Source organism: Pollicipes pollicipes, unplaced genomic scaffold (genome assembly GCF_011947565.3).
Source record: "Pollicipes pollicipes isolate AB1234 unplaced genomic scaffold, Ppol_2.1 Scaffold_4295;HRSCAF=5057_pilon_pilon_pilon, whole genome shotgun sequence".
Lineage (NCBI taxonomy): Eukaryota > Metazoa > Arthropoda > Thecostraca > Pollicipedomorpha > Pollicipedidae > Pollicipes > Pollicipes pollicipes.
In genome coordinates, this window is record NW_023596461.1 from 23508174 (window position 1) to 23523940 (window position 15767).

The window sequence follows — 15767 nt, forward strand, 5'->3', positions numbered from 1 at the left end:
CGCCCAGCGACGCCAGTAACATCTTACGCACATCGCCGCTGGCCAAAACTTGCATCGGGTGCTGACGTCCAGCTTTACTCAGACGCGTTTCCTATTTCACGCGAGGCTGCGGCCGGCTGTGTTTCGGGAGGCACAACATTGGCAGATGACCTAAAACTGCGAGCATCGCGGGATGATTCACGCCTCGCCACCCTCCCCAACTCAACAGTCACAACCCGCGACTCCAGCACTACTCCGCATGTGCGCGTGCGTGCGTGCGTGCGTGCGTGCGTGCGTGCGTGCGTGCGTGCACGCGCTCGTGTCCCTGTGTGTATGTTTTTTAAGCTTCTTTTTTTACTTTATGTGCCGGAGGCACCTGCTGCTCGTGGGGGATGGGTGATGCCGGTCGGGTGGCAATGCTAGGCGTGCCCCAAACACAGGCGCGCCTGGCAACAGACTGTGCGGCACAAACATAACGAGGCCGACAAAACCGACCCGAGATATATCCGACTTGTGAGCAGCATCCCTCCTGGCACCTGAGCACAGGGCGGCTTTATGCTCGGGTGCGCCGCGGAGACGGGCGGCCTTCCGTCGAAGCCCGGGGCCGAGGCGCGCCGCGTGGGGGGTCGGCCTCGCCGAGGTGGGGCGGGCTCTAGGGGCGCCACTCGCTCACTCGGGCACGTCTGGTTAGTCAAGTGGCGGCTACTGGTGATTAGGGCCTACCTTTTCCAACTCTCGCCTTGGTGGCGGCAGTGAACGACCACCAAAAGACGTGTCCTCGAAAGGTTAGGTGACTTTGGCCATCAATTAAAGGAATGATGCTTTTGGCTCTGTGACCACGGAAGTTGTTCTTTGCATCTTTCTTTATTTGCTTTGAGACATGTTAGCCTAGCGAGGCCTTAATATGACCTTATATAACCTTATCGCTGTAGCCTTTATTCCCGCCTTTATATAACTGGCGGCTATTATCATGCTGCTCTTGTTATCTCTTCTTGATAATGTGCTCCATATTTTTCTAACAAGTTTTCTGCTCCACGAAACGCGACAGGAAGAAAAAGGAAATGCGATGACTTCGCACCGAGCAAAAAGGCCAGTGTGTGGGTGATTCGTGCTCTATGGTAGAGGGGTGTAAGTGGACGTCTTTGTCAATGATTGTTCGGGAGGGGGAGTAGGGCGAATTGATTGCGTAGGGAATAGTCACGAAGTAGATCTCAAAGGCGAGCATGTGAGCAAATATAAATATGAATTAGCTGCGCATGAGCTATGAACGGCTTTCTTTTCTCCATTCTGCTATTGACTCTTCCTCAATTAAGGCACCAGCAAAACTAGAATATCAGTCAATTCTTTCTGTTGGAAGCGGACTAGTTCTCAATGAAGAATTTGCTTATCAGTTTGCAATGAAAAGTTTGACTAGAATATCAGTCAGTTCTTTCCGCCGGAAGAGGACCAGTTTGCAATGAAGAGTTTGATTTATTGCGTCTAACCCCATGGTGGTTGTGTTAGCCACTCCTCTTGCCATCTATTCGAATTGCAATGTGACATGATTGATATAGCTTGGAGGCCAGCAGATATAAGTGTTGCAGCAAGGAAAAAGTCCCTTGCAGTCCGGTTCACGTTCTTTTTACCAGCTATGCCACCTGGTATCCATAACTATGTGATTCCCACAGCTGCTGGTGTACTTAACACGCACCCGAGGCCCCAGTAACGGGTTGGATACCCTGCGCTCGGGGAAAGTCGGTGTGATACCCTGAGATTTCTACGAGTAAGAAAGACAGAGGCACCAAATGCACAGAGTGTGGACTAGCTAGCACGTGAGCTCACTCGTGTCAAGATTTGAGATTCCTCAGTTATTACCTCTGGGTCAAACAAGATTAAACAAGGTCAAATTTCAGGTAGGTTTCAAAGTACCCCAAGACCTCTAAATGCAACCTCCGTGAGCCTAACTACCCGTTATAAGAAAAAGGTCACTGGTGTTCATTCAGGGGCGGTAGCCTTGCTTCACCTACAGGTCGTCATGGTAACCGTAATCCTATGAGTTTGTTTTAACTTTTGCATTTAAATAAGCGTCATGGATTGCGCTAAGCGGTATGTTCTTTTTTTAAATGTTGACCTTGGTCGTGACTTACTGACTTTTGAAAAAGTCATGGCAGGTTCTGTTGTGGTCCCTATTACCAATAAATTTTAAAGGAGCACCAGAAACTATCCCATACAGCAAGCTTTCGAAAAGAACAGCACGTCGGGTTTGACCTTGCTCTGACGTTCATATCTGAATAATCCCAAGTCAACAAAATTTGTTCTAACCCTAAATTAAAATGGTTTATTGCCTAAGAAATTATTACACGAACACATGAATTTAACAAGGTCTAATGTTTCGTTTTCGCATCATATTGAACAGCCCCGCTACAAATTGTCCTTGATGACAGCCACGGCCTAATTTTAATCTGCTATAGGTCAGCGACTTTACAAGGTACATTTAAGTTGTTGATACTTGAAGATCTGGTATTCAATTGCCTACAGCTATGAAATGTCCTGCACGACTACGCCGAGTCGTTCGGTAATTATTCTGTAAAACCCCTGGGGTCAAATTGACCCACCCCACCCGAAAACGTGTTAAGAGAATGTGGCTGAGAAGTGTTAAAGAATAATAAAAGAGACTTACTACTGAAGATAGAGATTTTTAATCAGAAGAGACAAATCCCCTACAACAGTTCATGACCCCAATGGAACAGAGAGCTTCATATATAACGTGGAGTTCAGGGACGAAAACTAAAGCCTGATTTCTAGACGAGCTCGAAAAGTGTCGGGGATGCCAGCCGCTGCATTTGCCGTTTGATCCTCGCCCTCGGAGTTATCTGTATACAGAAAATGTCATCAGTATGGCTTGCGCATAAGCAGGAGAAGGTGTGCTGTTCTTTCTGGTTTCAAATGCCTTTGTTTGGGGCGGTTGAGCCATATAAGTACTTCCCTTTTAACAAATTGCCGTGTTGCGGCAGTCAATAAGAGAGGAATCCTCGGTAGAGCAAAATGCATTTTGCATTCGGTATCTTGCAGCCCGTGCTGTGAGCGTTAAATTTGGACATTTCGTTTTAGTGAGGGCCTTCGTATTTATCATCAGTGGCAGCCAAGATGGTCTGATTGTGACTTGAAGTATTGAATATTCTAGATAATATCGAATTCCTGAGCCATAGAAGTCAGTGCTCGCTACCTGCGATGCTCTCGACAAAACTTGCAGTGTTCTTACGACGAGATAAATATCACAGAATCTCTGTTCACCGAAAGATAACATGGGCCTAAGACAGCAAAAAGCACGAATGTGGTGCGCTCTTCGCCTCTTGTCGCCGGCCCGGTCGTGCCCAGCCCTCAATTCTCCGCACGCCGAAGCCGGGGCAGCCCTCAGCCCTCCCCCTCCCTCCAGCGCCCCGCGCGCCTGCCGCCGCGGTGACCTGGCCCTCAGCCCCCACCCCCCGTCTGCCGCGGTGACTTGGCCCTCAGCCCCCACCCCCCGTCTGCCGCGGTGACCTGGCCCCCAGCCCCCAGCCCCCGTCTGCCGCGGTGATCTGGCCCTCAGCCCCCCACCCCCCCCCCCCCCCAGTCTGCCGCGGCAGCCCGGCCCTCAGCCCCCACCCCCCGTCCGCCTCTGTGACCTGGCCCTCAGCCCCCACCCCCCGTCCGCCGCTGTGACCTGGCCCTCAGCCCCCACCCCCCGTCTGCCGCGGCAGCCCGTGCTCTCAGCCGCCGCCGGTCGCAGCCGGAGCGGGCCTCGCACGGGCCGAGTGCGGCCCGGACACCCGGGCCGACCGTCCGGCCCCGGCCGGATTAGCGCCGCCAACCGGTCCGGGAGGGTCCCCGGGAAGCGCAGGACGCGGCACGAGGCGGCCACGTCCTCAAGCGCCCACGGCCGGCGCTCTGCGGCGTCCAGGGGCGCACTCAGGGCACGCAGATGAGGGGCAGGAATGTGCGCAAACGGAGTTGATAGAGCCTGGTGTGTATGTTCAGCAGCTGACGCTGATAGCCTAAATCCTCCCTTAAGAGTCGCCTGTGTCCGCCACTGATGGTGACCGTGACGGGATGGAATTGGGGAGACGATCCGGACTGTTGCGGGAGGCAGTGTAAGTCCGAACGTGCGCCCTCAGGCGCAGTTAAAAGACGCTGGAGTGCTATCCAAAAGTTTCTCAGACAGCCGCACTGCAGACATCTTTCACCGGCCCCGCTATTCAGAATTACCGTCCAAGCGCTTATTGGATTCAGTCGCCAGTATTGGAATCTGCGAGATCGCCGCCTCGGCAATGGTGCCCGACACTTAGGCGTCGAGAGTCGAGATTTTGAAGGATGCTTAAAAAACGCGGAGGCTCAAAAAACATTGACGTGGCATGGCCCAACTCTTGTCATCACTCAGCATTTCGTGATCACTATGAATACACTCAGGAGCTATTGAAGAATTGCCCCTTCAAAAATAAGTGAGGCTACTCTTGCACCACGGAACTGTCAAGTGCAACCCTCGTCTGTTACATAGTTAACAGAAGCTTGCAGTCATTAGCCTCAACTATCAGACTTTAAGGTTGCGAAGATTATGACCGACGCCAGCAGCCAGCCCTCGCTAGCCAATCACAGTTTTCCATCCGCAACAAATAGGATCAGCAATTAGTCAGGGCTGTTTATCTGGCCATTAGTATGCAAAAAGGACGAGCACGTTAAGTGGTCTGTGGGATAGAAAGGCGCGATCAAGGCTCCACATTTATCTCAGATTGGCAGGGGTGGTAAAATGCGACCGACAGAGACCTAGCATTTGTCTTTGGGGAGGAGCTTAGAAAGTATGATTAAGGCGATATCAGTTAACTCTCAGCTAAAACTTCTGGTGTGCCTTAAAGGCATTGAACTCCTAAGTACCTTATTGGAATTATTTCTTCAACGGTCAGAGCATTGAGATTCCAAAGTTTGTCATCCTCAACAGAAACAAATAGCGGATATATTACCACTTCCATGTTTTTTTTTGTAGCTGCGAGTTGGCAGCCTGCTGTGCTGTAAGCATTCCCAGGTCAAGCGTGCTTCCCACTGGATCATTGTCAAGGGAAGTGTCCCACTTTTGTGACATATTTCAAAAGCCTACTGTATGGAAATCTCCGGACTAGTTGCGTCTAGTAATAGGGCTGGGTATGGCTACCGCAGCGCCGCCAAAGTATGTCAAGGATATCAATTTTAGTTATTTTCGAATCCAAATTACACTGTCAACGCTTTGTAACAGCACTGCGCCTCTTCCCTGCGGTCGCGACCCCCGCCGTCATGACAACCATCGCGCGCACCTCTACTGATGCGAATAAAAGAACGTTTCCGATTGGCCAAACGGGCGAGGGCCTGTTACCGAGGAGCACATTGGTTGAAGTCTGACCCAGTGCGTCACATGGATCTTATGATACTTACATTTCCAAAGCCAAAGTGTGCCTCGAAAAGAGCCACTGTAGTGACCTTAATAGGGGAGAAACCAAACCCATGCTGTAGCACTGCGTTGAATTATCGGGATAACAGTTTCATGAACGCATACATTTCAGCCTGAACAAAGTGTTTCAAGCTTTCGTAGTATTCACTACGCAAGCATTCTGACACATAAGTGTGTTGCAAACATTACAAAGCACACATTCTGAGGTGCTTAGAAGGATTTTGAGAAAACTGGTATTGCTGATCAAATCGTGTGCGTTTGATGTAAAAATAAGTGAAAAGCACAAGGTAAGATGCTCCCTTTATGACCAAGACTACCAAGAATCGTCAAAGTGTAAGGACAGCTTCTAGCCTATAACTTAAATGGCAAATTAAATGCAAAATTTGGGAGCAGCTTCCCACACAAATAGGCAACTAAAACTGTATATTCAGAAGAACAAAATGTGTTTTCAGCTTTAGTAAAGGGCACGTTCAATAAATGCGTGGTGGTATGTAGCCCAAGGCCTTTAACATAATATACGTGAGGTCCCGTCACGTAAATTATTGGTATCGTTCAATGAAACACATAGCCCACAGCAATATCTACGTTCCCTGGTTTGCAGGCACATTTGATTTTTTCAGTCTCTTGAGAGAACAACGCTGGTATGAATGTTATTGCACATTATAACTAAGTAGACTAAATTAGTGACACGTACGCTGTGTTTCACCGCATTTCATGCGACATACTAATTTTTGTGTTTCTGGTCATTTGAAACTTCCGCGCCACAATCATCTCCGAGCAAGCAAGTTTTACAATCAGTGTATTGCAGGGATGGTTTTAGTGCAAGCTTATTTTCTGTCGCTTGATTACTCTTGTAACGCATTCAAGCTGTATCAAGTAGCGTCACAGCAAACAATGCATTGCACACAAAACCCGGCCAAATAAATATCACGTGAAGCTGAACGACAGCGATGTAACCTGTACATATCCATTTCTTTTGAAATGGGAGGATTCTGTTATCTGTGGCGACTATTCGGACGGTCTGCAGAAATCGCGCCACCACGGGCTCCCTTGGGAGCGGCGGGAGAGTAGAACGGACGGCACTGGACTCATGGTGGGAGGAGAACGCGCGACACTGGACTCATGGTAGACCGGCCCGGATGTCCGGGTGACCCGCGGCGCAGTCTACCTGTCACCAGTCAGGCGGCCGCCATCGGCTGAAATTGGGGCAGCCGGACAGCCGCCCCCGTTGGCCGCCGTCATTGGCCGCCGCCGCCGCAAGGACGCACCGCTGCAGCTGCGCTTGCGTTGCGGTGCGTGGCGCCGCTGCAACGCCAGGACGCATGCGGGCTGCCGCGTTCGCGCTGAAGGTATTTCCAGGCTCCTGCACCCATTTCGGGTGGTGGGGAGGGGCTGCACCGGGCTGTCGTGCACGGTGACGGGCTCCGTCTCCCTGGGTTGGTGGCCATGCGCCGCCTCAGCTCCGACACTTACCGATGGGTAAGACCGCCTGAGGTCGCACCGGAGTAGCACAAGTGCAACTTCGTCCTTCTCCAGAGCCTTTACAACGGCCAAGATGGCCAGGAACTCGTAAACCGTGCACCGGTTACGGCCAGCACTTTCAACCATCGCGGTCCGTTGCAATCTCGATGAAGAAATCAACGTTTTAACGAGGGTCAGCTCTGAAATGGGTGATAATTGAATAGTCAACCATCCCATTGCCGCAATTTTAGTATCATGCTGTAGAATTAGGTCTTAATAAAATATCATGACATCACAACGCTGGATGAAGATAGCATCGCAGCATCGTAAACCTCAGATTGACTGTAAAACGATAACAAGACCTCATTCATCTTGCCAGGACAGCTCTGTTTCGGCTAATGAGCGTTTTACGACTGCGCTGGAACGCCCAGCTGTCTGAAGCCCAACGTCAAAGATCTAAAGCCGGCCGCAATCCCAGACAGGTGGTGCAGCTCGCCCCGCGCCCCTCTCCAAGCGTGCCCCGCCCCCACCCACCGGCCCACCAGCTCAACGGCTGGTCAGATCATCAGCTCACTAGCTCCCTGGTTCGTCAGCTCGCCGGCTCACCGGTTCACCTGCTCAGCGCTCACCTTCGCCGTTCGGCAAGCTACTTGCCCGGCGGCGTGATAGCTCACTGGGTTATCAGCTGGCCGACACACCCGTGCACCGGATTAGCAGCGGGCTACGGGCGGAGGGGAGTGCGCCTCGGACGGTGATGTGCTCTCCGAGCTCCTGCCACCCGACCCGGCACGGACATTTCCTCGATCTTTATCCAATTAGTGACGAAGACAGGTGGCTAAGAATCCCGAGCAAAAGGATCTCATGCGTCCCAGCCTGAAGATCCAATCAATCTCTTTGTCACGAAAAAACCATCAGTCTATGTTTTCACCAAGAGAGCGATGGGTTGTTTAACTCCGTATCTGCCCCGTTATTGATAGCGCTTTTAAAGTGGGACAATCACGTGCTTCGAATGAGAGCGATTGTCTCGCACGGTAGGACAGATAGAGTTAAGAAATGGAAAAAAGATCTTGCCTTACGCCAGGAGACACCTGACACGTTATCCGAACATTACCCATTTTTACTAATTTCGCAGACGCCGAATGATCTACATTTTCACACGCTATTGAGCACATTGGGACGTAAGTTTTAAACATGAATACACACACACACACATATATATATATATATATATATATATATATATATATATATATATATATATATATATATATACGTAACTTCAAGTAACAAATCTATTTGCATGCCTTTAATATTGTAGGCGGTTTTTATGTTTATTTGGTACCTTTTCCTGCTATGAGTGCGTGGGAAAGGTGCTTCACATTCAAAATCCTGGCGGATCCAACAGATTATCCAGCCTCCCACCTGGCAGACATGTTACAGTCTTTTAAAATCAAGGTATTTTGGAGGCATTCTCACGAGCACTGCAAGCGGATGAAATGTCATATTTGACAAGGCTGCCTACATTGTGCTCGGTTTAATGATTGCCGTTTCACAACTGGGATGTCATGGTCACGTAAAAAACGATAGATTTTGCATGCATTGCATCAACCGCAGCGATACCTCAAACATCAGAGCAGAATATAAGCTGACCATCAACCAGAACAATGCCTAAAACATCATAGCAGAATACGGGCTTACACCGACAACTCCAAAACCTAGAGGCGTCTTTCGCGGATAAACAATGCAATCGTTTCCCGTACCTCGTTTCAAGGGAATGCTCCAGTTCTTAGGAAAAAGTAATGCAAGCATAAGATATGATGAAATAAGCTCGCTCATAACTATAAAAACACTTACAAGTGGAAAAGGCTGCTCCATCAGACAAAGTTTCTCTACTGAGTAAATATGCTTCTTAATACGCCACTGTTTGATTTCATCATAGGGCGTTTGTACGATGTTAATGTGCCGCCAGACTAGCCGTGCGAAACTGTCACCCAAGCACAAACTTGTTTCCCGTCTCACTTGTCTTGGCACTTGTCTTCAATTTTCCGGGAGGTGGCCGTGGCGGAGCTGGAGGTGTTTGCGAAACCAAACATCGTTATGTGCTCATGTTTTGGCCCTTTTTTGGAGTGTTCTTACATATTTATCCGTGGGTTCAGAGTGTTTACTTGTATTTGCATACTCGGCTAGGGAGCTATTCTTAAGTTATTTGACTACAAGTATCATTTCCGCAATGAATCGCAATCACGGCAAATTTCTTACGTTGTATAGCATAAAACATGATTCGTGATTAAAGCTTGTGCAGCTTTGCCTCAATGACCTTGAAAAAGTCTGCGCATCTTAGCGGGCATGTGACTCAGGAACTACAAGATCTTCGGTCTTGAGTAGGGCAGGACTGAGCACCTCTTTCAAAGCGGGATGGGGAGGACAAAATAAAGACATGATTGGAAATAGATATCAGTGACTCTAAGAACGTAACATTTTCCGTTATACTGAATTGTTACAATGGCATAAAACGTGAAACCTTCGTCAAAATGGTCATAATTCGGCAGTTGTCTTATGCACTGTACTACCTTGTGCAAAAGTGCCGTAGTTGGTCCCGTCAGGGCTCAGAAACAGACCGTGTTCACCAGGCCTCTGATCTCAAGCCGTGCAATTTACGTTGTCAGATATACTTTATGCACGCATTTAGTCGCCCATATAGCTGGATTAACACGACAATTGCTGTATTTAAGCATAGCCCATGAGACGTGCTGCAACCTGTTCTCCACATTACAGACTGTCTGACCCGCTAGCCGGGTTTAGCTGCTAGAAGAGGCCTTCATGGGCTAGATTTGCAAACTTGCACACGCCCCCGTGGCTGGATGGTCGTGCCTGTGCTCACCCATTATCAGCGATATAAAGACCTCACTCGCCTGTGTGGAATATATACTAATGAAATAAAACGTTATCAACAGAACTTAATTGTGCACAGCTTTCACGTTTCTTCTGTATTAAGACATAACTGTACATTATAGCACCAATATTTACAGTCATCACAATGCTTACATCACAAGTGTACCGAGCCGGTAAGTATCCAAACAGAGCATGACAAAAAGATCGCAATTTTTCATTGATTCGTCCATGACAAGCAAATGTCATATATTTTTCAGAAGCTGATGCACATGCTTATATCCTTCACCGCCGGCTACATGGCTTAATGGAAGCACACCAGCATGTGCAAATGAGGCTCACTCAGTATTGATCTGCTTAACACCCACATCTCCGTGTCTCTCTTTCACATACATATTATACACATCTGCGTAACCGGCGTGTTCAACCATTACACCGTCTTTCCTTGAGACCCGATTGCATAGAGTCGGACGGCGCAGTCTGGTGTGGCGATGGGCTTGCTCATGGCCGGGTGACATTGTGATTAGTTTCGGCAGAATCCAGCCGATCAGGTGCTGCATATCGCACGTGGAGCGTAACAGCACGTCCCCCGCCCCCTCCCCCCACTGGCACCCCTCTTCCATTGTCACCATCCTACAGCTGGGTGGTGAAATTCGGCGGCCAGGATCGTGGCATGAATACCAATCGACAAGCAGCTCCACTGTGACCCAGTAGGTTCAACTGCACGGGACTGGTGGATGTCTTGGGTTCGCCCCCTCTGCCGTAAGGGCCTTGGAATTGGCAGCATCAAAAGTTGTATACTTGAATATCTCCTCTGATACGATGTTATTGTTACATTATATACGACTGGATGTTATTTACGTATAACACCAACATTAAGGTGGTCAGTGACAAGATATTTTGACTTTGAGTCTCCGGACTCACGCGGTCATGACCCAGCAACTTGGAATTCGGCGGATGCAAAGGTCTGCACACAAGTTACGCAATCCCGCACCATTTCACCTCCACCCCCTTATCAAAAGCGCACGCGTGGTATACGTGACTGTCTTTTTGACCGCCATTCGAGATAGGTGGAACAATCATGGAGCTCGACTTTAAACCAGGTCAATACCGATCGCTTTGATTTGGCACTAGTGATTGGCACGCGTTTGGTCCTAGCTTTTTGTTCCTTTCTTAAAGTCCACACATTCTGCATTGCTGGTAGCCATGATCATGTTCATATTTTGTCACGCCTATACCCGTGATCATACCTGCACTCGGATTTTTTCTTCAAAATGCCATGTCCATTCCATGGATTTCCTCGTTCAGTACAACCACCCACGGGTCTAACCGAACCATGACGGACTCAAGCTGCCAGTCCTTTGGTAGACGATGTATGGGCTGTTATACAAATTGCATTGGCGGCGATAGCAATAGGTTAACCAGTGCTTAAAGCCAGACAGCATGTCACCAGGTAAAAAGACCATAATCCCGGACGCCGGACAAGAAGGCCGCAGTCAAAGAGGCAACTCGCCACCGCGGCAATTGATCAGAAAAACATACCGCTGGTTGTTCAGGATGCACATGAACGCGCCGTTGATTTCACCGCAAACGAAATCTTTGATGCTAATAATGATGTCCTAAGGACGTCTTTCTTGCCGTCAGTCCGAGTCTGCTTGTCAGGTTGACAATTCAAGACCTAGCTCTAGTCTGCGACCGCAATCACTAGCTACCGTCGCTGAGGCCAGGCGCTGGCTGATAGCATTTCGCTCAGCGCATGATTTATCTTGTTCGTGTAATTTAATGAAACTGTCTCAGCACTTAAACCGGACAAGTCAGTACATCACTGTCGCAAGCCTTACACCAGTCCAAAAAGTCCGCAAGTCAACGTCAACATGCTATTGCTATTCACATTATTCACCACGCAGTCGCCTCCGTCTCTCATTGGCAAATACCGCAGAGGACTGCAATATGTGTCCTGCAGATTCCGAATCCCAGACATCTCAGTAGTTGCGCCACATGCGAGATACCCACCACCGCAATTATAAAGCAGATGCCCTCAGACGCTCCGCCACGGAACCAAATTCAGTCGATAATCGATGGAGATTTAGGAGCCGGTCGGATGCGTTGACCCTCGCGAGATCGCTCCCTGATTGCCTCCACCTCAAGAGACAAATGGCTGCCTGATTGGGGTCATACATCATCCACGCGTCCGATCGCTGCACGCAGGGGCAGTCAGCTGTGCGCCTCGGCTGACGGTGCGCGGTCGCGGCGACAGACCCTGTGACGGGGTCGTGCCGCCGCATCGATAACGATCGGCGTTGGCCGGGCGCGCCGTCGTGCGGGGCTCCGGTGGGCCGGTCGCTGGCCGTCCCTAGCCATGCCCACAGTCGCCACCATCGTCGTCCTCGTACCTAGCTTGACGCAGACTCGCGCGGTTCGTTTGTGCCCCTCCCCCCCCTCCTCCCTCCCCCCCCCCCCCTCTGAGCTCCGCTCTTCTACTGTTTGCCTCTGCTCAGCGATGATATTAAAACGCTGGGACGCCGCGACGCCGCGTCGGCACTAGACGGGATTCAGCGCCGCGGTGGTATCAATACCCGATGGCTGTCTATCAATCCAGCTCTGTGGACCAGGAGCCGTCAGCCGGTGGTCAGCTTATGGCCGAGCATGGCTCACAATTGCACGCGAGGCCTGACCGAGGTGATGAAAATCACTCGCCGAATGCCCGCCCGTTGATCATGTCGTCGGCTGAAGTGAGTCTCGGTCGTCATGGTTACGGTCATTCAACGCTCGATCAGCACCGTTTGATGAAATGTCAGTCAGTTATGAAAATGTTGAGGCCGTGTCGCGGGAGGTAATGATCAAGGCGGACGGTGCATATTTGCTCTACCCGACTGGTGAAGTGGTTAAAATATGACCTCACCACAACCACAGCCACAGCCAGCGTCGTCGCATCGCAACGACATGGATCGACGCTGTCCACCGTTGCTCGTCTCCCAGTGTTCTCTCCGCCATCGTTCACCTTCTAGCGGAAAGCAGTGCAGACAACACGGTGACGCTTTTCGACTGACGAATAATATATTTTTGTTGGAAAATATCACCTTATTACAGCTCGATTATTTGATATACGACGACTCTTCGAAGCGCACGACGGAGCGCCACTTACCGTGATATTGACTTCGGTCTCCATCTTCAGCCGCGATCGCCGGCTGGGGGCAGTCTCAGCGACCTCCGATCTCCGAGGGAGTGTCCCGGGTGCTCAAACCTGTAGCACAAAAAAACACGACCCTGTAACTCGGTAATCGGCGCTTTCGACCCACCTCTGACCTACAGCGGGACGCGTGGCTGCTGCACGATCGCGGGGGGGAGGGCGATCACCCACCCCTGCACGACCAGTCCGCTAACGAGGAACACATCACGGAGCCGGCCGGCACGCGGTGCACGTGCCGAAGAGCAGCCGCTCTCGAGCACGACGGCTGTGGGTCGGAACGAGCCGGCGCGAGCTGAGACTGGGCGGCGTGTACAGAGGCTCCCAGGAGAGCAGCGCGCACCCCAGAGTCGTTGCCTTTCAATGGTCAGTACCTACACTCTCAGGTGATCACAACCAGGTGCAACTGGGTTTTCGCAGTTTTCCATTACATCGTCACAGCGGATTGTTACAAAATTAAGCCCCCAAAACAATGTTTGTTTTTAACTATTCTCGTGGTAGTGGATTGTAAGGTTTGTGGACAGCAATGTTTGTTATTAACTATTCTCGTGGCAGTGGATTGTACTTTTGTTTTACGGCATTAGCTACCGTCTTCCTAATAAACTTCTTATCACTGACATTTAGCATTACAGTAGTTCTTGTGTCAGCTTATAGGAGCAAATCGTATTCTTCGTAACACCAGTTGAAAGCCACAAAACGCGATCGCGTGAGGGCAAACTAACTCAGTGTCCTCAGTCTGTTGGTGAGGTGGCGCAGACTCAGTCAGTTCTTCAGCCAGCGTAAACTCAGCCTGGTGGTCAGTCAGGATAACTCACTAGGTTGGCCAATCAGTGTAAGCTCACTCAGTTGGCCAGTCAGCGTAAGCTCAGTGAGTTTCTCAGCCAGCATTAGCTCACTCATCTGGTCAGCCAGCGTAAGACCAGTCAGTTGGTCAGCCACCATAAGGTCCCTTCAACGTAAGCTCCGTCAGTCGGCTGGCCAGCATAAGCTCAGTCAGTTGGCCGACGACGATGTCAGTATAACAAACCACTAATCCCCGCGTTCACTTGTGAAACCAACCCGCACGACCCTCGTCATCGCATTAATCGACATTCCACCTCATCTGACTAATAAATCGCCTTCCCACCGACATAACCCGCCCGTCACTTCAGTGGCGCATTGTTCGTCCGGGCGGCGCCGGGCGGCTCCATCCCCCGTCAAAACGCCATCCAACGCCGAAAACACGCCGCCTGACCGGCTGCTTTGTTGTTAGACGCCACTCTGATCACGTCAACAGCCGCGGCGGCATGCCCAGCACGAGCTGCGCCGATGCCGTTTACATTGGCGGCGCACCGAGCCCGATATATGCCGCGGCCGAGAATAGGCCCTGGGCGGCGTCTGCCGCGTGATGCAAGCGGCCGGCATTGTCCGGGCGCCGGCGGACGCAGGTCCAGCACAGGTCGGCAATGGTCAGTCCGCCGTGGTCAATGCTGCCCGCCGTCATCTGCTACTCCCCCACCCCGTCGCCATCGGGTTCGCTGCCAATTCCGCCCTCGCCATAGGATTCACGGCCGGCCCCACCCGCCGCCATCGGATTCGCAGCCAGCTCCACACGCCACGGCTATCGGATTCACCGCCAGATTCGGCCATGCCATCGGATTCACAGCCAGTTCCAACCCCCCCCCCCCCCCCATAGGATTCACGGCCAGTTCCGCCCCTGCCATCGGATTCACGGCTATTCCCCACGCCGCCATCGCATCCACGGCCAGTCCTGTCCGCCGTCATTGGATTCACGGCGAGTTCCGACCCCACACCATCGGACTGAATCCGCGGCCGGTCCCACCTCCCGCTGCCATCGCTGTTCGATTCACAACGGCGCGTAGAGGCCGAGGAGAGGGGTGGTCTTTCGGAGCTTAGTTTAATGTGACCTGCTGGAACGAGGGCAGGAGCGGTGGGCTGGAGCAAGCTAAGAGTGCGTTGGCTCGAGGAGATCGGCAGTGGCTGTTGGAGTCAGTTCTTGAGTGACTAACCCGCTCCTCTGGCCTCCTGATTTAAATAGCCGCCACAAAAGAACGTTCCACAAAGCAGCACTTCAAACGCGAGCGATCCACCCCCTCCGTCCCATCGTCGCGCGGGTGGGGGCTAATTAGCTTGATATGATCAGGACCAGCGGCACCATCCTAAGCCTATTACACCGACAAGCTGAAAAGATAATGCCCGAGCAAAGTTTGCGCATGCGAAGATGGTGTGCGCACGCGAAGATGGCCGGTTTGGCGACCGTTAAGCTGCTGAAAAAGACAACAGAGCGCGTTCCCGATCCTTTCGCAACGCATGACATTGGTAGTTCCTGAGCCACCAAGGTTCGAAGCTTACAAAAGTGCGCCCATGAATGCCGGGGCCTTGCCACATCAGGAAATCAACGAATAGTTCTTTAACACACACATTCCACCGAGTCCACATTCAGAAATATCTCTCATCACTGTTATGATGCCATGTTTATATTCCGCCAGTGTCCATCTCCGACCAAAGCCGCTGCTATACCTCCGCTGTGCGTGTTCCGATTCAGACCCAGCTACTTGTACGCACTACATGTTCTTGTCCATGCTCCCCGTTCATTTAACAATGACGGTGGACAAAGGATGGCGGTAACGAGAGCGGTTCGGACAGTATCCACTTAGACCCCGCCTGATCTCCTTATCGAGCTGCTCAGACCCGGCACCCAGCAGCACGTTCGTGTCAGGGGCCTCACCTGGCACCGGTGCTGAGGGGGGGGGGGGGCGGTCCCTTTGAGTCGACCCAAGCACGGCAGGAGCAGCCGGATTACCACCATTGTATTTC